Below are 24299 nucleotides of genomic sequence, written 5' to 3' on the forward strand. Positions count from 1 at the left end.
CAGCAGAAGAAGATGTATGATTGTTCAGAGCAAATTCGGCAAGTGGCAGAAACTCAGACCACCCCTCTTGATTGTCTGCCACAAAACAACGCAAGAACTGCTCAACATCCTGGTTTTTCCTTTCTGTAAGGCCATTAGATTCAGGATGATATCCGGACGAAAACGACAAATGAATTCCCAACCTGTCACAAAAGGCACGCCAAAAACGAGCCACGAACTGAGGACCCCTATCAGAAACAATGTCAGTAGGAACGCCATGAAGTCTGACAATTTCCTTGACAAAGGCCTTAGCGAGAGTTTTAGCGCAGGGCAGTTTGACGAAGGGAACCAAGTGACACATCTTGCTAAAACGGTCCACGACCACCCAGATGACAGTAAAACCCTCAGAGGGGGGAAGGTCAGTTATAAAGTCCATAGCCAAATGTGTCCAAGGAGCACTGGGGACCTACAAAGGACAAAGCAACCCCGCAGCAGGAGTATGTGAGGACTTAGATCTAGCACATATAGTACATTGGCGCACCCACTTAATGACTTCCTTCTGCCATCCAGGCCACCAAAAACTGCGACCCACCAGTCTCTTGGTCTCAGAGATTCCGGGATGACCTGCCAACCGAGATTCGTGACACTCAACAAACAAATCTCTCCTAAAGGTCCCAGGCACAAACAACCTCCCATGAGGAGTGTTAGATGGGGCATTCTCCTGAGCTTTAAGAATCTCATCTTCCAAAACGGAGTCTAAAGCAGCTATCACAACACCTTCTTGTAAAATGTTCTCCTCTTTCTCACCACCGACTATGGGAGAAAAACTGCGAGACAAGGCATCCGCCTTAACATTCTTAGTACCAGGGATGTAAGTAACGGAGAAATTAAACCGCGAGAAAAACAGTGCCCACCTAGCCTGACGGGCATTCAGGCGCTTGGCAGCATCAAGATATATCAGATTTTTATGATCCGTAAGAACCTGAACGGGAAATTCCGCACCTTCCAAGAAGTGGCGCCAGTGTTCAAATGCGAGTTTAATAGCCAATAATTCCCGATTACCAATATCGTAATTCAGTTCAGTCTCCGAAAATTTTTTTGAAAAAAAGGCACAGGGATGTAATCCATCCCCGTTATCCTGAGACAATACTGCGCCAACCCCCACAGAGGAAGCATCAACCTCAACCAAAAACGGCCTAGTAACATCAGGCTGCATAAGGATGGGAGCAGAGGTGAACCTCTCCTTGAGATACACAAAAGCTTCAATGGCCTCAGAAGACCACTGAACCGCATCAGCACCTTTCCTGGTGAGATCAGTCAGAGGTTTGACAATACTAGAAAAATTTTTTATGAATTTTCTATAGTAATTGGCGAAACCCAAAAACCTCTGTATCGATTTCAAACCAATAGGCCTAGGCCATTCCTGCACAGCCTGAACCTTAACCGGATCCATCTCAAAACCTTTGCTGGAGATAATGTAGCCCAAAAAACTAATTCTCTGTACAGCGAACTCACATTTCTCCAGCTTAGCAAAAAGCGAATTGTCCATTAATAACTGTAATACCTCACGCACGCTCCGCCAATGAGACTCCAGATCTGGCGAATAAATCAAAATGTCATCCAAATACACAACCACATTTTTACCGATCAAAGGTCTAAGGATGTCATTAATCAGATTCTGAAAAAATGCAGGAGCATTAGTAAGACCAAAAGGCATAACCAGATTCTCAAAATGACCCACAGGAGTGTTAAAAGCAGTCTTCCATTCATCACCCTCCTTCATGCGCAACAGATTGTATGCCCCCTTAAGGTCAATTTTAGAGAACCACTTGGCCCCCAATAACTGGTTAAACAGATCAGGAATCAATGGCAGTGGGTAAGGATTGCGTACCGTAATTTTGTTAATCTCACGAAAATCCAGACAAGGACGTAAACCGCCGTCCTTTTTTTTTACAAAAAAAAATCCAACCGCCACAGGAGACTTAGAGGGCCTAATGTGACCGGCGGCCAAGCTTGTCTGTATGTATTCCTCCAAAGCCTTCCTCTCAGGAATAGTAAGGTTAAATAAACGACTCTTAGGAAGAGTCGCTCCAGGGACAAATTCAATAGAACAATCATAGTCTCTATGGGGAGGCAAAACCTGCGATTCTTTCTCAGAAAAAACTCTCCAAAAATCCTGAATAGGAACAGGCAATTCTCCCCTATCCAAAGCTGCAATACGCCCGTTACAACACTTGTCATAACATTTATGGCTCCAGGATTTAATTTCACTGGTAGACCAATCCAGTACAGGATTGTGAAATTTTAACCAGGGCAAACCCAATATTACTGGAGAAGGCAAGTTATTCAACACTACCAAATCCAATTTCTCATGGTGAACACCATTAATAGTGAGAGGAAATTCACTGACCTTGAGAGTAATATTCTTCAAAGGGGAGCCATCCACAGAAACCACAGCAATGGGGGATGATAAAGGTTCAGGTTTTAAATTGAGTTTTTCCACGAATCACCCATCAATTACATTCAGTGTAGACCCGCAATCAACAAACACCCGAAATTCCATCAATTTTTCCTGAGCAATCGTGGAAGCAGCTAAAAATATACCCTTGGAATTTAAACAGGCAATACGGGCGTGACTGACCATTTTTTTTTCTTTCTTCATACGAAGCTCACAGCCTTTAATCAAATGACCAGATTTTCCGCAATAGAAGCACAAGCCTTCCGAAAAACGACGGTCTTTTTCTTGAGAGCGAGGTGCCACCGATCCAATCTCCATCGGTTCACCACTGTTAATACACACATTATCATAACCAGAAACTGACATAGCAGAGGATTTGCTCTCATTAACCCTAGCACGCAGTCTTCTATCCACCCGTATAGCTAATTGCATAGCCTGTTGCAAATCCTCAGGTGTAGGATAAGCAATTAGCAGGTCTTTAACCCTTTCACTGAGCCCAGCAAGAAATAGACTTTTCAGAGCAGAATCGTTCCACCCTGTTTGAGTGGACCAACGACGAAAATGTGTACAATATTTTTCCACATTACCCGATCCTTGTTTTAAACGTCTCAACTCAGTCTCAGCTGATGCGACACGGTCAGGATCATCATATAATAGTCCCAAAGCAGAAAAAAAACTATCCACTGATCTGAAGCATGAATCACTAGGTTGCAAAGAAAAGGCCCACTCCTGAGGCTCTTTGCGCAAAAGTGACATTATGAACCCTACGCGCTGGGATTCATCCCCAGAGGACTTAGGTCTCAAACGAAAATACAATACGCAAGCATTTTTAAATGAAAAAAATTCTCGGTGTTCACCAAAAAATAAATCCGGCAAACATACCTTAGGCTCCAAGAAATGTGCTCCAGGACAGTTACTCACGTGCTGACGGAGCTCGGCCACCTCCAGAGAGAGTCCCTGCAGGCGATGAGCCAAATCCTGAACCGACACCATGATGGAACAGAAAAATCTTTCCTTAGAGAATTTGCTGGCTGGACTTACTGTTATGTTCTGCTACCAAAGCTAAGGAAAGAGAGGAGATCTGTCCCTACTATAGGACTCAGCTGAATCCCTACGATGTAACAGGGAACCTGATCCTGCGATCAGACCTGCTAAAGTCCTAATCTAGTCTGTACGGAGACCTATAGATGTGGGGAGGGAATCCCTACAAGTACTAAGGACTGGGAGGAATATGGGACACCTCCTAACAGAAATAGTAGCAGACAGACGAACAAACAAAATAGATAGAACATAGAGGTCCGTAGACCAAGCAAACTAACAGAGTTAGATACAGAGCACAGGCTAGCTAGAAAGTAGATATACAATGAAGTCCAGCAAAGCCAGAAGGGCGGAGCAGGACTAAATAGGCCAACAAGGTTATGTGACCAGCAAAGGAAAAAAAAACCTAACAGCAAGGTTCTAACAGAACCTCTCCTTTAGAAACACAAACGCTTCAATGGCCTCAGTAGTACACTGAACCGTATTAGCACCTTTCCTGGTGAGATCGGTCAGTGGTTTAACAATAATAGAACATTTTTTAATGAATTTTCTGTAATAATTGGCGAAACCCAAAAACCTCTGTATCGATTTCAAACCAATAGGCCTAGGCCATTCCTGTGTGTAATGACCGGAGGTCCGAGAGAGATCCAGTGAGTCACAAACTGAGACAGAGACAGAAATAAACAACACTTTCTTAACTAAAACAGGGATTAGACTAAAATTCAGTATTGCATGAATCAGTCTCAGGTTCTACCTGGGACACTGTCCCTACTAAATACACACAATCAGCAAAAGCTATAATCAATGTGCCAATCTCAAGGTTTCCAGCTTATGTGAATTATTCTAAAGATCTGGAACAATTTTACCTAAACACAGTGTCAGTCTAGTGAGGGCGGTCTATAGGGACCTCCTGAGATGGCACACTGAGTACAATCCTACCACTATTAACAATAACAATGCATAAAACTATACCAATTGCTCTTATACCCCTATTATAAGGATACCCAAGTATCTTAAAGTTACGGTACCGTTGAACTCAGATGTAGTCTATCACAGGCCTGTGAATCGCGGTGGCTGCGGCTAGTGCCGGAAAACTTTGGCGCCAAAACAAAAGCAAAGTTCACAAAAACAGCAAAGTTTCCTTGTCTTGTCGGCCGATGCCGAGCCCACACACCGGGGACTTTAGTCCTGTAGCCCCAGGTTAAGGTCTGGGAAGATCTCTTCACAAGGCTTGTCAGTATCCTCTCAATGTGAATGGCACCGGACCCCTTCTTTCCTCTCGCAGTCACTCATTCTTTTCCAGACCACCGACCACGTGCTCCATCACAGAGATGGATTCCTCAGTCTCTTTCCCTTCTCACTCGACACTTGGCTCCTTCAGCACAAAGTCTCTAGTCCACTCAGCATGGCCTCCCACAAAACTCCAAGGAGCCACACAGCTTTCCCAGCACAGCACTTGTTCTTAAGCAGGGACACAGCTTCACCAGGGACAGGGGTTAACAATCTCCGCAGGGAAGCTTGTAGAGACATCATCTTGTTGCAGCTCAGTTCTCACAGACTTCCTGTCTAGCCTCTCACACAGCAGACACCCTCAGAACACACAGGATTTCCTGCTCTTCCCCTGCTCTGAGCTCAGCCAGGCAAAAGTCACAGGGTCCTAATGCTCTCCTGCTGCTATCACAGTTCACACTCTCACATGCCACCCCACTAGAGGTTGGCGTCCTCGACATACCTCCCCACTCAAAGTCGTCTTGTGCATAGCGCTGTGGAGGTATACCCGCCGTAGCTCGAGTAGTTCTCCTGGGACCCACCCCAACAGGCTCGGCTCCCGAGGGGGCAGAAGCCTCTTCAACGGGAGCCAATGAGGCTGCTCCCTCCTGAGGTGTGGCGCCCTGTGCCACATCATACGGATCAGGTAACTGACCTGATTCCCCATTCTCTAAAGGACATACCACATTCTCAATACTCTCTCCACACGGGGACAGATTGATCGCAGGGGACAAGTAAGCAGGCGTGGAGGCAGACCCACCATCAAATTCAAGAGCATTAGGGATGCCCACCCCTCAGGACACTGCTTGTGGTTCCGTGGAAACGGGGACATCATCTTTAAACCAGAACCGTTGTAGCATGTTACAATGAAGATTACGGGATGGTCCCCCTGTCCCCTCCGGCTCGACCTCATAGACTGGAATCTCAGGGCTCACCCTCTTTTTTACCAGGTATGGAGTCGCCTCCCACCGTCGTTTGATTCTCACCAACACTCTATCCCCCGGGGAGAAAGGCTCGGTTTGCACGGGACGCGTGTCCATATGGGTCACCTGACTGAGTCGATCACCCACCACCTGATACACCACCCTCAATCGCCGCCGGTGTTCCCAAACCCATTCTGATACGGTCCGAGGGGGATTGGAGGAGGGATCTGGCATGCTCAAATCCTCAATGTCCTGCCCTGGCCTCCCAAACATCAACATGTGTGGTGAGTAGCCAGTATTGCTGTGTACTCTATTATTGTAGGCCCACATCAATTCGGGGAGATACTCAGGCCAGCGTACCTGTTTACCCTCTAACGTCCTCAACATCTGCAACAGAGTCCGATTAAAGCACTCACAAGCTCCGTTACCTTGGGGATGGTAAGGTGTCGTTCTCGACTGTGCAACACCATACAGCTGGTAAAGCTCCTTCATCAATGCCCCCTGAAAACATGCCCCCTGATCCGAGTGTATTCTTTGCGGACACCCAAACACCTGGATGAAATGACACACGGCTTCAGCCGCCGACTCCGCCGTCTGATCTCTTATCGGCACTGCTGCAGCATACTTGGTGAAATGGTCTGTCATTACCAAGCAATAGGAATACCCAGACGTTGAGTATCCTATCAAGACATAGTCAATCATGAGCAGCTCTAAAGGAGCAGAAGTCTTAATAGATTGCGTGGGTGCCCGCTGCTCAGGGCTCTTATTGAGCCCACAGACCCGACACTGCCAACACGCCTCTGTCACCATTCCCCCCAATTCAGGAAAATAGAGGACTCGCTGTAGCCACTGGAGTGTCTTTTCACTTCCAAAGTGGGCCCCCTTCTCATGCGCCTCGCGAGCGACCACCGGACCCATCCCCATAGGGATTACTAGCTGGTACCGGTGCTGCAGCTCAGATGGCAGGTACACCTTAAGGTACAAGAGGCCCTGTTCCACACACAACTTATCCCACTGTCGCAGTAGCTTCATTCCTTCCGCGGACAGCTGGGCCTTTTCCTCTGCACGCGGCCAGACCCCTTTTTGTACCCAATTGCGCACTAGTGCAATGTCAGGGCAATCGTTCTGGTCCTTCGCCCAATCTGAGGGTGTTTTTCCCAGAACACACGGCATCCCTGACGCCACCCCACTTGAATGTACCACACTTCAGAAGATAGGTACCTGCCCCAAGTCAGGGGTTTCAGTGTCCTCAAGCTGGCCATCAACATTTTCCCCCGAGGACCCAAGGGGCACCCTTGAGAGTGCATCCGCATTTCCGTTTTCCCGCCCAGAGCGAAACTTAATTCGATAGTTAAACTTAGCAAGGCGAGCGACCCACCGCTGCTCCAATGCTCCCTGCTTTGCATTTTCTAGGTGAGCCAGGGGGTTATTATCAGTCATGACTAGCACCTCAGCTCCTGTTAAATACTCGGCAAAGCGTTCTGTCATCGCCCACACCAGGGCCAGTAGCTCTAGGCGAAACGAGCTGTAGTTAGCTGGGTTGCATTCAGTGTATCTTAAAGACCTGCTGCCATAGGCGATTACTCACTCCTGACCATCCTGCACTTGTGCTAGTACCGCCCCCAGCCCATGCAGACTGCCATCGGTGTATAACAGGAAAGGGGAATCAAACCGGGCATACGCTAACAACGGAGCACTCGTTAGGGCGGCCTTCACCTCCTCAAATGCCTTTTGCTGCTGGGGTCCCCATGGGATGGGGCGATTTTGGGGGCCTTGTGCCGTCCCTCTTAAGAGCTCATTCAGGGGACTCACTACTTGTGAAAACTTAGGTACCAATTGCCGATAGTACCCTGCTAAACCTAAGAAGGTCCGAACCTCTCGCAGGGTACGTGTGGGTGGCCACTCCTGCACAATCATGACCTTACTGGTCGCGAGCAGAACCCCGTCCGGAGTCACCACATGACCTAAATACTCAATCTGACTCTGTAACAGTTGGCATTTCTTTGGTTTTATTTTTAGGCCATAACAACTGAGCCACCGGAGAACTTGACGTAACTTCTCAAGATGGTCTTCAAATGAGGTCCCGAACACCACAATGTCATCTAGGTATATCAGGACTGATTCAAAATTCAGATCACCTAAGCAATGTTCCATCAGGCGTTGAAAAGTTCCCGGAGCGTTAGTGAGCCCGAAGGGCATCCGGTTGAATTCATAGAGCCCCATTGGTAGGACAAACGCCATCTTGGCCCGATCTTTTTCGGCCATTGGTACCTGCCAATAGCCACTTGCTAAATCCAATGTCGAGAAATATTTGGCCCGACCAAATGCCGACAGAGACTCTTCTATGCGAGGTAATGGATATGCATCCCTCACCGTGTGAGCATTCAATTTGCGATAGTCCACACAAAACCGAAGGGTCCCATCCTTCTTCCGCACCAAGACCACAGGGGCCGCCCAGGGGCTCTGGCTCTCTCGGATCACTTGGTTGTCAAGCATACTGGCCACCATGTGCTTCACCTCTTGATAGAGCGTTGGGGGGATTTGACGATAACGTTCTCTAATAGGAGGAGTATCCCCCGTGGGAATCTCATGCTCAATCGTCCGGGAACAACCGAAATCCTCCGCATGTCGTGAAAAGGTCTCTTGATGTTCCCACAAGACCTTCTCCAGCTCCTCCAATTGCACGGAGGTCAGTTCCTCCCGATCCAATCCCATCTGGTCCATGATCACACGACCATTCCATTCTTCGGTACGAGGTTCGGTCCGGCCTACTTCGACTGCGAATGTCCAGGAAGACTGTTCATCTGGGTGAAGTTCGAACACTGTCTTGTCAGGCACCTTCCCTGCTGGCACGAACAGTTCAGCCAGAATGGTCCCAGCAGGAATTGTAACAGCCTCATCTAAAACGTTGATACATCTGACTGGCACCCGTCCATTCTTCACAATGGCCAGAGACCGGGCCACATGCGCCTTGGCGAACGAGGACTTCTCCGGGGCTGGCTCAATGAGTACTTCAAGCCCATTCAGTCTCTGTGCAGCCCCCACCGGTAGCATTAAGAGTTCTTCATGCCGGGGCACTAGCGATGGCACTTGGACCAGGCCCACCCGACCCCCAGGGACCGCACTCTTCAAGAGATCACAACTCAGCACTAGACGGTGTAACATTCTCTGGGTGGGTCGATGGTGGGTAGCACGCTCCCAGTATCGGGGTCCCTCACTGGCATACATCTGATGATTTAAATCTTGCAGAACGTTCATTCCCAGTGTCACCTCCATCCCTCTTCTAGGAGGGTGGTCCACCAGCACTATCCCTTTCTGACTCAGCTCTTGACCAAACATTTTCAGTTGCATCCACACGATCCGCTTCACCGTCAGTTGGCCATTGTTAGCGGCTGTAAGCCTTATCACTCGGCCGTCCTCGGGAACCACGAGTTGACTGAAGTGCCTTTCGTACACCTCTAAGGGCATTATGGTACATTCGGATCCTGTGTCAACCAAGCATCTCATCTTCCGCCCTTCAAACTCTACTTCCAGCACTGGACTGCATGCGAACAAATCTTGTTCTTCCCGTCAAGGGTTTTGTGGGGGGTGGGCGGCTGCTGCTCGCCCTCTCATGGCAGCGGCTGGGAGTTTAACGCCGGCGAAGGAGGCTCCGTGGCTGCAGACATCCGGCAGTACCGGGAGATGTGTCCCCAACGCCCACAACTCCAGCAGGTGACTGCTCCTCGTGGACGAGTACTTGGATCATTCGAGGAGGGCGACCTGGCAGACTGTGGAACCACCATTCCAGAGGACGGGTCGGGTGGCCTGTCCGTAGGAGTAGGGACTAGCCCAGCTCTGAGTTTAGACACCTCCAGCTTTAGCTCCTTCAGTTCGGCACGCAGAGCCTGTACAACGTTTACTAGTCCTCCCCCTCCGGAAACTGGCGCCGGACCTCCCTCCAGCTGTGCACTGTCAACTGCTCACTCGGCCACCAGAGTAGACTCCTCCTCCCTTTCCACCACGGCCCGATAAATCTGCCAGAAGGCTAATTCCGGGGTAGCTCGGGACATCTCCATCAGTTTGTCTCGAAGGAGCCTATTTGCTAACCCGGTTATAAATTGATCCCGGAGTAAGCGGTCTACCTCTCGGAATGCCCCCATGGCCCCTGGGTGTAGTCGCTGCACCTCATTCAACATTTCCTGTAAAGTGTTTGAGTACTGCATCAAAGTCTCACATTCCCTTTGGGGCCGATTGAAAAACAAGGAACAAAGCTGGGCCACATGAGCCCGGCTTCCTGAACTCCCCTCTAACAGCTCCAAGATTTTCTCTAACGTGCTCCTCTCTGACTCTGGACGTACCATCACCATCCGCCTAGCGTCGCCCTCTAGTGCATTTAATGCCAACTCTGCTCTTAATGCGGGGGCCAGATTACACATCCGCAGAACACTCTGGACCCTCTCAGCCCAATCCTGCAACGGCATGTTACTCCCGTCGTATTTCGGCATGTGCTGGAGTAAAGCTCCTACCGGCACATATCCTTCCACAGTCGTTGCGGCTGCCAGGGGTTCCGCTACCAGCGGGGCGGCTGCTGGTGCAGCAGAGTCATTTCTTCCCTCGCCTCCGTCCATGACAAGCACTGGATCCTGCCGACTACGCCAAAAATGTAATGACCGGAGGTCCGAGAGAGTGAGTCACAAACTGAGACAGAGACAGAAATAAACAACACTTTCTTTACTAAAACAGGGATTAGACTAAAATTCAGTATTGCACGAATCAGTCTCAGGTTCTACCTGGGACACTGTCCCTACTAAATACACACAATCAGCAAAAGCTGAAATCAATGTGCCAATCTCAAGGTTTCCAACTTATGTGAATTATTATAAAGATATGGAACAATTTTACCTAAACACAGTGTCAGTCTAGTGAGGGCGGTCTATAGGGACCCCCTGAGATTGCACACTGAATACAATCCTACCACAATTAACAATAACAATGCATGAAACTATACCAATTGCTCTTATACCCCAATTATAAGGATACCCGGGTATCTTAAAGTTACGGTACCGTTAACCTCAGATGTAGTCTATCACAGGCCTGTGAATCGCGGTGGCTGCAGTTAGTCCCGGAAAACTTTGGCGCCAAAACAAAAGCAAAGTTCACATAAACAGCAAAGGTTCCTTGTCTTGTCGGCCGATGCCAAGCCCACACGCCGGGGACGTAGCCTCAGGTTAAGGTCTGGGAAGAACTCTTCACAAGGCTTGTCAGTATCCTCTCAATGTGAATGGCACCGGACCCCTTCTTTCCTCTCGCAGTCACTCACTCTTTTCCAGACCACCGACCACGTGCTCCGTCACAGAGATGGATTCCTCAGTCTCTTTCCCTTCTCACTCGACACTTGGCTCCTTCAGCACAAAGTCTCTAGTCCACTCAGCATGGCCTCCCACAAAACTCCAAGGAGCCACACAGCTTTCCCAGCTCAGCACTTGTTCTTAACCAGGGACACAACTTCACCAGGGACAGGGGTTAACAATCTCCACAGGGAAGCTGTTATGATCTGCAACATAAACTAAGGAAAGAATGGGAAAAGATGTCCCTACAGTAAGACTAAGCTGAATCCCTACGATGTAGCGGGCAGCCTGTTCCTTGTGAACAGACCCGCCTTCGTCCTCGGCTAGTCTGAACGGAGACCTATAGAATAAATGGAGGGGTCCCTAAAAGAACTAAGGACTGGGACAAAAATGGGACACCTCCTAACAGAAGTTGTTGCAGAGCAAAAAGACAAACTGACAAAAAGCACTAGAGGCCCCAGAGGACCAAGCAAACTAGACAGAGATAGGCACCGAAGCACCTGGCTAGAGAGACAGGCAAAAAACACTGAAGTCCAGCAAAGCCAGAAGGGTGGAGATGGAATATATAGGCAGCTGGTCATGTGACCGCAAAACACAAGATAGCAAAAACTAACAGGAGGGTTCTAACAGAAGCTTGTAGAGAAAGCATCTTGTTGCAGCTCAGTTCTCACAGCCTTCCTGTCTAGCCTCTCACACAGCAGACACCCTCAGAACACACAGAGTTTCCTGCTCTGCCCCTGCTCTGAGCTCAGCCAGGCAAAAGTCACAGGGTCCTAATGCTCTCCTGCTGCTATCACAGTTCACACTCTCACATGTGAATATTGGCAGGGACCCAGAACTGCAATGGCTTTGGGGGAAAGGTCCCACCACAGGTCCCACCACAGGTAAGAAAATTATATATTTTCCAATTTGCAGTTAATTTAAAGGGGTTGTCCACTACTGGATAACCATTTTTTTAATTCTAAACTAATATAAAGAACACACATGCTCTCCTCCTGGACTGGCGTAATTCCAGTGATGTTGACGGCGGTCACATAACATTGTTTTGTCACATGAGCGCTGCAGACAATCAGCGGCCACTGATGAACTGCAGTCTTCACAGTTCTGTCATAGTGAACAATTTCATCTATTGGACATGTGAAGGCTGCAGCCAATCAGTAATTGCTGATTGGCTGCAATGGTCACCTGAAATAACAATGTCACGTGACCTCCAGGAGTCACAACGCTGGCACCGATGGAAGCCGTGCTAGCCCAGGAGATGACTATATGTTTTTTATTTGATCTGGGGTACTTTACAATTTATGAAGAAGTTATTCAGTAGTAGACAACCCCTTTAACTATTTTATTTTTCTGGTAAACTGATTTAAATTTTTAAGTCTTGAGAATGTACATTTAGCTAAAATGACCAAATAACCCTGTTCCTTTTTTTTTCTTATCCTTCCCCAGAGGTTTTGTTACTCCAGAGATTGCCTTTCGTTCAAAGCCTCGAATAGAAGAAAGACAAAGTAAACCTTGAGTGGTATGTTTGTTTACATCTCAGACTTTTACTAATATAAGGATGACAAGCAAATAAAATGCAACAAACTTTACCGTGTTCAAGAGGTCAGACTCCACAGACAAACGGAGAAAAATCAGAGAGGGAAAAACATTCCACTAAAGTATGAATCCGTGCTAAAACAAACAGAAGTCTTGCTTCACTTTACAAGGGTAAAAGATCAGAAGCTTTTCATGTGTGTGCTGTAAAGTGTGTTACAGAATGACATTTCAGCATCTCACATCTCAAGGGAAAAGAAAACAGCAGCTTAAATAAAAGATGTAACCTTGGGTGAACTATAGTGTGCCACTGCAAAATTCTGCATCCTGCGCCACTTAATGTATTCTCCAGTGATAATAATTTCCTCTCATTGCTCCTATTCGGAACTGTTACAAAGTTCTCTCTCTATGGTTGCTAAGAAAAATGACATTCTAAGACCGAAGCATTTTACAATACAAACCTGCACAAAAATAATGAAATGCATATCATTCAGTTATAACCTGATTGTATTCTTTAGGCCATGGCCCCACTATCAGTATTCGGTCAGTATTTTTTCTCAGGAGTTGGAGCCAAAACCAGGTGAGGAACAATCAGAGAAAAGGTATAATAGAAATAAGTACACCAATTCTGCATTTATCACCCACTCCTGGTTTTGGCTCCCACTCCTGAGAAAAAATACTGACTGAATACTGACCAAATACTGATAGTGAGGCCGTGGCCTAGGAGGTTTTTCTTGGCATCACTATGAGGTTGGAACCCCAAACTGCAAGTAATAATATATCCTGGAAAACGCTGTTAACCGCTTCCCAACCGCCCACTGTAGATAAACGTCCGCGCTGCCTGGGCTCTGTGCAGCGCGGACGTTTAAAAACGGTGGGTGGTCCCGCAGCGCTCAGGACCCCCAGGGTCTTGCAAGCGCTGCGGGAGCGGTGCAGAGCGTTAGCTCTGACAGGGAACATCATCGGGACCTGATTGGATCAGGTCCCAGAGATGTTAACCCTTTGCTGTCTTCTATATGCCGCGATCTATAGTGATCGCGGCATATAGAAGTCAGCATAAGGAGAGGGGGTCGTCCACTTACCTCTCCGACGGCCCCCTTATACCTTCCAGGACCTGACGTTGCTATGGCAGCTGGAGGTCACATGACCGCCTCCAGATCTGCCATATATGGTGTCCTGCCTGGCTCAGCCTGCAGCTGAAGCCAGGCAGGAGACTGACTGTGAAACAGTCAGGGAAGATCTCATGTAATGTAATACATGTCTATTACATTACATGAGATCAGTGACCAGAAAAATAAAAATGAATGTCCCATACAGAGACTAAGTAAAAATGTAAAAAAAAAGTAAAAAAAAATGTTTTTAAACTGTTAAAAAAATTACAAAATAAATAAAAATAAATAAATAAAATATTAAACCGATAAATCCGTATATTTATGCAAAAATAAAAAAAGTACACATATTTGGTATCACCGCGTCCGAAACAACCCGAGCTATAAAACTGTCACACTAATTAACTCCTTATGTGCACACCGTAATAAAAATAAATAAAAAACGGAGCAAAAAACTATGCTTTTTCCTCATATCGCCAAACAAAAAGTGGAAAAAAATACGATCAAAAAGCAAAATGGAAATAAAAATGGTACCGCTGAAAACGTCATCTTGTTCCGCAATAAAACAAGCCGCCATACAGCTCCATCAGCCGAAAAATAAAAAAGTTATACCTCTCAGAATAAAGCAATGCAAAAAAAATATTTTTTCTATAAAATGGTTTTATTGTGTAAAAGCGCCAAAACATAAAAAAAATATACAGTAAGTGTAGTATCGCTGTAAACGTACTGACCCAAAGAATAACACTGCCTGATCACTTTTACCACACGCAGAACGGCATAAAAAAACCTCAAAAAACAATTCCTGAATTGTTGGTTTTTGTTAATTTTACCTCCCAAAAACGGAATAGAAAGCGATCAAAAAATGTCACGTACCCAAAAATGGTACTAATAAAAATGTCAACTCATCCCACAAAAAACAAGCCGTCACATGACTCTGTCGTCCAAAATCTGGAAAAATTATAGCTCTCAAAATATGGCGATGCAAAAACTAAATTTTGCAAAAAAAAACGTCTTTTAGTGTGTGACAGCTGTCAGTCATAAAAACCCAATTTAAATCTGGTATCTCTGTAATCGCACCGACCCGAAGAATAAAGTAATCTAATCAGTTATATCACACTAGGAACGGCGTAAAAAATAAGTAAAACCAATTCTTCACCTGCTACTGATTAGTTTATTATGTCTCCCAAAGATCGCAGTAAGGCGCAGAGCCTTACATTTATCCTGCGCTCTGCGCTGAGCACTTACCCCAGAGTTTCCGTGTAAATCTCTGATATATGTGATTCAGCCGAAACCCATGACGGAAGATTACCTATAATGAGGCAGATATAGGCACTGTGGATGCCGTCTGGCCTGGGATCCCACGGTGTCATTTGTTTTAGGCGTGCATAAAAGTGCGGTTGGCCACAGTTTTGTGCACTTCTGAAAGAAAGGACACCGCTAAACAGAGGCCAGACGGAGTCCAGAGTAACTCTGCTGCCTCATTACAGTGAATGGCTCCTGCAGGGGTTTCATCTGAATTACATCACTTGGAAATTTAGATGGAAACCCCGATGTAAGTGCTCAGCCTAGAGCGCCGGATAAATGTTACGTAAAATGTTCCCAATAAAAGCTTCAACTCAGTCCTCAAAAAAAGCTAGTCCCCACTCAGGTTCGTCATCTGTTAAAAATATAAGGGACTTCCAAGTTGCTGGTAGCAGAAAGGCTCTGGAAAAGCGAAATGGCCCTTGCCCCCCAAAAGAAATTCAGAAAATGTTGTGCTCCCAAATCCAAATGCCTATTCTACAATAATTTGTTCTCCATTTGTCAAATAGCACTCCGTCCCCCCAAGATCTCGCCGTAAGGCTGAGCGGTACGATACAGCCACATATGGGGTATTGACACTTTTAGAAGAAATTGTGTGACACATTTCGGCACCATTTTTACCCATTGTCCTGTGTGAAAATGTAAAATCTGAGGGTAAAACATTTTTTTGTGGTAAAAATATAATTATGCTTTTTTCACTGCCCAATGGTATAAATTTAAAAATTAAAAAATACTCACTACTTCCCTAGATGAATTCCTTGAGAGGTGTAGTTTACAAAATGGGGTCACTTGTGGGGGTTTCTGCTGTTTCGGCATGTCAGCGACTCTTCAAATGTGACATGGTGTCTGCAACCTATCCCAGCCAACATAGCGCTCCTTTCTCTTCCGAACCCTGCCGTACACCAAAGCAGTGGTTTTCCCCCACATATGGGGTATCGGGGTACTCAGGAGAAATTGCGCAACAAATTTCATGGTGCAATTTATCCTGTTATCCTTATGATAATGCAAAATTAAGGGATGAAAAACGTTTTTGTGGGAAAAATGTGAAAATTTTATTTTTACAGCTCAATATTATAAACTTCTGTGAAGCACCTTGGGGTTCAAGGTGCTCACCACACATCTAGATAAGTTACCTAAGGGGTCTAGTTTCCAAAATGGTGTCACTTGTGGGGGCTTTTCACTGTTTAGGCACATCAGGGGCTCCCCAAATGCGACATGGCGTCCGCTAATTATTCAAACAAATTTTACATTCAAAAAGTCAAATGGCGCTCCTTCCCTTCCAAACCCTGCCGTGCGCCCAAACAGTGGTTTGCCTCCACATATGGGGTATCAGCGTGTTCAGGAGAAATTGCACAACAAATTTCATGGTGCAATTTTTCCTATTACCCTTATGATAATGCAAAATTAAGGTATGAAAAACATTTTTGTGGGAAAAATGTGAACATTTTATTTTTACAGCTCAATATTATAAACTTCTGTGAAGCACCTTGGGGTTCAAGGTGCTCACCACACATCTAGATAAGTTCCCTAAGGGGTCTAGTTTCCAAAATTGTGTCACTTGTGGGGGGTTTCCACTGTTTAGGAACATCAGGTGCTCTCCAAACGCAACATGTCGTCTGCTAATTATTCAGACAAATTTTACATTCAAAAAGTCTAATGGCGCTCCTTCCCTTCCGAACCCTGCAGTGCGCCCAAACAGTGGTTTTCTGTCACATATGGGGTATCAGCGCGCTCAAGAGAAATTGCACAAAATATTTTGGGGTCTATTTTTTCCTGTTACCCCTGTGAAAATAAAAAAAATTGGGTCTAAAGTAACATTTTTGTGAAAAAAGTTAAATGTTAATTTTTTTCTTCCACATTCCAAAAATTCCTGTGAAGCACCTGAAGGGTTAATAAAGTTCTTGAATGTGGTTTTGAGCACCTTGAGGGGTGCACTTTTTAGAATGGTGTCACTTTTGGGTATTTTCTGTCATAAAGACCCCTCAAAGTGACTTCAAATACGATGTGGTCCCTAAAAAAAATGTTTTTGTAAATTTTGTTGGAAAAATGAGAAATCGCTGGTCAACTTTTAACCCTTATAGCTCCCTAACAAAAAAAAATTTTGGTTCCAAAATTGTGCTGATGTAAAGTAGACATGTGGGAAATGTTGTTTATTAACTACTTTGTGTGACATATCTCTCTGATTTAAGGGCATGAAAATTCAAAGTTTGAAAATTGCAAAATTTTCAACATTTTCGCCAAATTTCAGATTTTTTCACAAATAAACGCAAGTGATATAGAATAAATTTTACCACTATCATGAAGTACAATATGTCTCGAAAAAACAATCTCAGAATCAGGGGGATCCGTTGAAGCGTTCCAGAGTAATTACTTCATAAAGTGACAGTGGTCAGAATTGAAAAAATTGGCCCGGTCACGAAGGCAAAAACAGGCTCTGGTGCGAAGTGGTTAAAGGGAACCTGGCATGTCATCTCTTCTATCTACACTGCTCCCATTGTCTTGTTAGTGATGCAATGTACATCACTAACAAGCTTTTTTCATTAAAATTGGTGGTGTTATAATGAATCTATAACATTCTATGTACTTATATCCTACCTGCTCGTTTTCAGTCATAGGGGTGTGATCCTCGTAATCAGTCATGGGCAGCGCCGCATTCAGTCACTGCTGGCGCCACACACATATTTTAATTTTGCTGCCGGCGAGCGCTGATATTAGTGGGGTGCATGCGCAGTTTTACATGGCCAGCCGCGGGTCCCTGCGTGTGCGCAGTGAGGCTGTGTAGTTTGCAGCTTCACTGCGCATGCGCTGTGACGAGTGGCTCCGGCCACACACAGTGAAGCTGGGAACTTCACAGCACTCGCGCTGGGAACCGCTCGTCACAGCGCATGCGCAGTGAAGCTGCAAACTACACATCCTCACTGCGCACACGCAGGGACCCACGACTGGCCATGTAAAACTGCGCATGCACCCCACTAATATCAGCGCTCGCCGGGAGCAAAATTAAAATACGTGTGCGGCGCCAGCAGTGACTGAATGCGGCGCTGCCCATGACTGAATACGAGGATCACACCCCTATGACTGAAAACGAGCAGGTAGGATAGAAATACATAAAATGCTATAGATTCATTATAACACCACCAATTTTAATGAAAAAACTTGTTAGTGATGCACATTGCATCACTAACAACACAGTGGGGGCAGTGAAGATAGTAGCTAGGATGTGTCAGGTTCCCTTTAATAGCAGTTGTAACAATTACAAGGTAAATCACAGGTTAGACCTGATCTTCGGAACTATGGACAGTACCTTCCAAACATACAGTATTTTATCAAAGCAAAGGCTCTTTGTCTTGTAGGATCAGATTAAGCAGGGTTTGTTTGTTACACTAGAGATGAATAAAGGAAGGAAAAAAAAGGAAAGTGGCATCTATTGAGCTCTGCAAGGAGGAAACAAGCCCGGTCTAGGTAGGATAAAAACTTTTTATTCCACTACACGTTTCAAGGATGGTCCATCCTCTTCATCAGGTCATACAGGCCATAGATGACCATCAGCCTTTATACAGGCAGGTGGTGACATCATAATACAGATACAATTTGATTGGTCACACAATTATTTCAAATTCAATTAGCAAATAAAAGCCATATATAGTTCACGAAATTCTGACATTTAAACTACAATGGAATAATTGTATACCCTATCAAATGACACAAATATTAAAGAGAGAAAAAAACTATATATTATATACATATATATATATATAATAAATAAAACATTTTTATTTTTTTATAAAAAAAAGTAAAAAAATAAATAATAATACATATTTTTTTATAAAAGAAAATAAAAAATAAAAATGTACTGAGATAAAAATACTGAGGTAAATATGAATACTAAATAACTATCTCAAACCTCTGAGGTTTGGCTATAGTATGCTGGACTTATGACACATGTTTTAACCCCTACCTCATGCTGTCCTCAGTTTACATAAAAAAAACCTGTTAACCGATCCCTTTAACCCCTCAACAACCGCTGTAACGCATTTTTATGGCGGTCATTAAGGGTACTTATGCCTCAGTACCATGAAAACGCGTAGCTGAGGCATAAGTGTATAGCGTCGCCCACTGGCGGCGATTCCTGCGGGAGTCAGCTGTATATGACAGTTGACACCCTGCAGTATTGGCCCCGGCTGATTTCTATGCCGATCAGGACCGATTAACCCCTAAATACCGCTGTCAATCGTGACAGCGCTATTTAAGTGGTTACAAGGGGGTCTTGTGACCCCCTTAGTAACCATCGGACCCCTGCAATGAGAATCGCGGGTCCCGATGTTTACCATGGTACCATGAGTTCATGTGATGATCCCAGGGTACAGTGGCCTGTGAGATCCAGTAATAAGCTGGATCTCACAGGCACAGTCAGTGAGTCAGTGACAGGAGTATTGCAGTGTATGAGATCAGTGATCAAAGTGAAAATTACACATGTCTCACAGTGGGACTTGGTGAAAAAGTAAAAAAAAAGTGAAATAAAATATGTAAAAAAGTAAAAAACACGCAAAAAAGTGCACACATATCACTAATATCAGTTTTGGCACTCAAAACGCAAAGTTTGTAATAAAACAAAAATAAACAAAACGTACACATAATTGGTATCGCTGCATCCGGAAAAACCCGCTCTATAAAACTGTCACGTTATTTATTCCGTTTGGTGAACGCTGTAAAAAAATAAAATAAAAAACACGCCAAAAAGTGAATAAAAAGCGATCAAAAAGTCATATGTAAAAAAAAAATTATAAATAAAAACGCCAAACCATCCCGCAAAAAACAAGCCATAATATGGCTCATTTGGCAAAAAAATAAAAAAGTTACAGCTCTCAGAATGTGACGATACAAAAACAAATTATTTTTTGTAAAATACTGTTTTTAGTGTGTAAAAATATCAGATCATAAAAAAATATATAAATCTGATATCGCTGTAATCGCACCGACCCGACGAACAAATTGTTCTTGTCACTTTTACTGCTCGGTGCAAAAAATAAAAAATAAAAACAATAATTGAATTGCTGACTTTTGTTCATCCTATGTCTGAAAAATCTGAATAAAAAGCGATCAAAAATTATTATGTGCCCCAAAATGGCACCAAAAAAATCTGCAACTTGTCCCGCAAAAAATAAGCCCTCATACAGCTCAGTATGCCAAAAAATAAAAAAGTTACAGCTCTCAGAATATGGCAATGAAAATAACTACTTTTAATAAAAAAAAAGCATTTTACTGTGTGATAGCAGCAAAACCTAAAAAAAAACTCATATAAATCTGGTATCGCTGTAATCGCACCGACCTAAGGAATAAATCCACCTTATCACTTATATCGCACGGTGAACTGCACAAAAATAAAAATAAGAACTATTCTGGCACTGTTGTCTATTTCTTCATTCTGCCTCCAGAAAAATCAGAATAAGGCTTGGCTCAAATTTATCCTGCGCTCTCCGCTGAGCGCTTACGTTGGGGTTTCCGTGTAAATTCACCAAAACCACAATTCAGACAAAAAACCCAGATGGAGCCACTGACTTATGAGGTGGATGGAGTCCCTTTGGACTGGTCTCTGTTCCGGTGGGGTACCATCATTTTAGGCTTTTTTTTTAGCCCACAAGTGTGGACGACCACAGATCTGTGCACACCTAAAAAGATGGAGACCACCGGAGCAGACGTCAAATGGACTCTAAAGTGTCTCCATCTGCCTCATTGTGGTGGGTGGTTCCGTCGCTGGTTTTGTCTGAATCGCATTTTTGTGGGATTTACACGGAAACTCCGATGTAAGTATTCAGTTTAGACTGGAGATCTAGTCTTATTCTGGAAGCAATCGAAAATTATGTACCCCAAAATGTTACCACTAAAACCCCTAATTTATCCCACACAAAACCAGCCCCCTCTCAGGTCTGTCATCTGTCACTGGGACTATAGTGGGTCCCACGTTACTGGTAGAACAAAGACTCTACAAAAGCGACAGCTCCCACTCCCTATAAAATCTAGTGAATTCTGTACTCCCAAATCCAAATGCTCCACTGTGCCTAAACCGCAGTCAGCGGCGACATGTTTGGCATTAATATAGCGAGGAGAGCACTTAACAATTTACGGAGTGTGTGTCACCAGGAGAAATGTATGGGGGCACTACACTTTATGGGGGCACAATGTATGGGCAATAAACTACCATATTTGCAATTCTCCAGAATAAAGCCTGGCGTGGATATTATATAATAGTCACTGCAGCCGTAGATGAATTCATTGAGATGTGTAATTCATACAATGGGGTCACTTTTGGGTTTTTTATGCTGTTCTGGCACCTTTGGGGCAAATGTCGGCCACAAACTATTCTACCAAAATCTATACTCCAAAAGCCAAATAGAGCTCCTTCCTTCTCAGTCCTGACGTGTGGCCTAACAGTAATTTCTGATTACATATGGGCATCATCGCGTTTGGGAAAAATAGCATAACAAATTATGGGGTCACGCGACCGCTGACGCCGGCGGTCGCGTGACCAGTCACATGACTTAATGACGTCACCGCAGGTCCTTCACACCACCGCGACCCATACAACAGACCGGACGCATCGCTATGGAGACCGGGGGCCATCGGAAGGTAAGTATAATCTTTATTTTTTATTTTTTACCATTCTTATTCTTTTCTTTTAAGTATTGTCAAGCACTTTTCCAAGTGATGCTAAAATCGCTTGGAAAAGCGCTTGATAACCCGCATGCAGAAATGCATGCAAAAACGCTTAACAAACGCTTCTACCTGGCAGGAAAAACGCATTTAAAATCCGCATGCGTTTTTCCTGCCAGGGAGAAGCGGACAAAATATGTAGCATTTCTGCATTGTGGGCACTTAGTCTTAAGGGGTTAAGGTGTTTAAGAGGGGGGAAGAGGAGTATGGAGAGTTAGCTGCCTTGCAAGCAAGCGTTTGGCCATCAGCTGCTTTTCCTGTATGGCCATCTTGGCATCTTCATTAGCAATGCTGTCTGCATAATATAGCCTAACTCAATGTAAAAAAACATGTCAGATGATATTGATTGATATGACTAAAGGCCTCCATAAGTATTAGACCAATGCCAATATTGACAGGTTTGGCTGATAGGCTAATATGTATGAGTGTCAGGCATGTCCAATTTTTAAGACTGCCAATCGCTTTGTTCTCTCAAAGGTGAGCAGCCTCCAGACTTGTCTCTTTAGTAGAGAACTGAGGGAGTGCTTGGCCCAAATAGTGCACCTGAGTATGGGATTAGCTGGCCAATATGGCTGCCGGCTGTAGGCACAATCGTTCAGCCGACAGTCATCTAATGTGTATGGCAGGCTTTAGACTAAAATATTTTGCCAACATCACTTATGAGTTCAGTCACTAGGAGCCAAAAAGGGTTGTGGCGCTCAGACAAGCAGCACAGTCTCCGTTCTTCTTCTATTCAGTGAGATCTAAGTGATAATTATATGCGCAAAGGTACAATTAAAATTCACTAATTCACTTACATTATGATTTTGAACATGTAAATAATAAACTTTAGCTGTGATCTCAGGCTTCAGACATGTAGAAATATCATATTTACACATTTGTCATGAGACATTTTCCTACGGTAAATTCTTCGATAAATCCACCATTTTTATTTGTATGATACTTAACCCTAGAACGCATGACCATAAAAATCGACACTTTCACATACCTGGGGCCTTTTAGGCCCGTGTGCAAATAATTAATAAATGACCAACTGGAAATGACAAACAACTATATACCTGAGGAATACCTAGAGTTTCAAAATTCTAACTAAAGAAATCTTGCAGAAAATAGAAAACAATTAACAGGGCGGGCCTGCGAGGCCCCAGGTATGCGTTCTAGGGTTAAGATTCATTTGTTTTTGTAAAAGCTAAATGACACCAATTTTACTATAATGCGATGCATGCGTCACATTTTCAGCTACGGTGACAGTCTATCAATATCTCATTTATTAAAGTGACAAAGTAAGGTGAAATAAAAGACTCAGAGTAAACCTTTATGTTATATTTAGCATAAGAAAATAGATATATTCTTGAGGAATGTAGATGCTTCTTAGACTATTTGAATGTAGATGTGTCTTGATTGTTACACTGCTTTACTTTATGGCTTTTATACACTCTTGTACCTCTCCTCAGATTCTTATTCTGGCTGCATAATGCAGAATCCTGTTCCATCTCCTTGTTGTGACCTAAAATCTGTCACAATTGCCAGGAAAATGTATTTCTTATCCACCATGTCCAGTACTCTCTGCATTAGAAATTCTAATTCCTAATCTCTTCCTATATAAAAACACCCTTTTAGTCTTCTAGTCTTTAAATTCACTTAAAGGGAATATCCTCTTTCACATATGTGTTGCTCACAAGCTCAGTCATCTGTAAAATAACAAACTGAGCATTACTTACCCTCCCTGGGTCCTCCGCTGCCTGGTACTTGTTGATCAGCTGTAGTGGCTATCTACATCGGCAGCTGCGCTTAGTGATTGGCAGCAGCACTGTCAATATGACATATCTGTTGACTTGTCAAACACCCAGTTTGTCCTTTTCACTTATGAACATCTTCCATAGACCTCTTTATACTACATATCTTGGTGTCATCTGCAAAAATAGAAACAACACTATTAATTAGCAATTATTCACCACAACGCACTGGGTCCGGTCTTTGAAGCAGCAGGAGCTTATGTGGGACATTGTCAAAAGCCTTTGCAAAGTCAAAAAATGCCATATTCACAGCAGCCCCTCCGTCCAGGTTTCTACTCATCTCTTCATAATCAGGTTAGTTTAACAACTCCATGCTGGCTATCACTTATAATATTATTTTCTATCACATACTAATCTATAAAGTCCCTTACAAGCCCTTGAAACATTTCCCCGCAATGGATGTTAGGCTTACTGGTCTATAGCTACCCGGTAAAAACCTAATCATCTTTTTAAAAAATGGCAGTCGTCTAGCATTGTACCTGTTACAAGAGAGTCTCTAAAACTTTTGAACAGATCTCTGGCGAGCACTACTTTGACCTGTGTATGATACAGTTTGATCCTGGGCTAAAGCAAGGAGCAATTGGCTCATATGTCCTACCACTCCCTATATTGTGGGCCGCAGGCTTCTGTAGGCCTGCGACCTACAAGATGTTGACATCCTGGTATGGGCAACGCAATGGCTTTGCTGCATTACACCGTGTGTGCCAGCCCGCTCTTGTGTGCAGGGCAGAAGAGGAGTTGGTGTTTCTCAGATCAGGTGAGCATAAACCTTATCAAGTCCACACACCAAGCCAGGACCCCCACTTTTATGAAACATTCCGATGCACAACAGACGAGTATCTCGCCCACAG

This window comes from Phyllobates terribilis, unplaced genomic scaffold, assembly GCF_046119375.1.
Source record: "Phyllobates terribilis strain yellow unplaced genomic scaffold, ASM4611937v1 Scaffold_4__5_contigs__length_816908805, whole genome shotgun sequence".
Lineage (NCBI taxonomy): Eukaryota > Metazoa > Chordata > Amphibia > Anura > Dendrobatidae > Phyllobates > Phyllobates terribilis.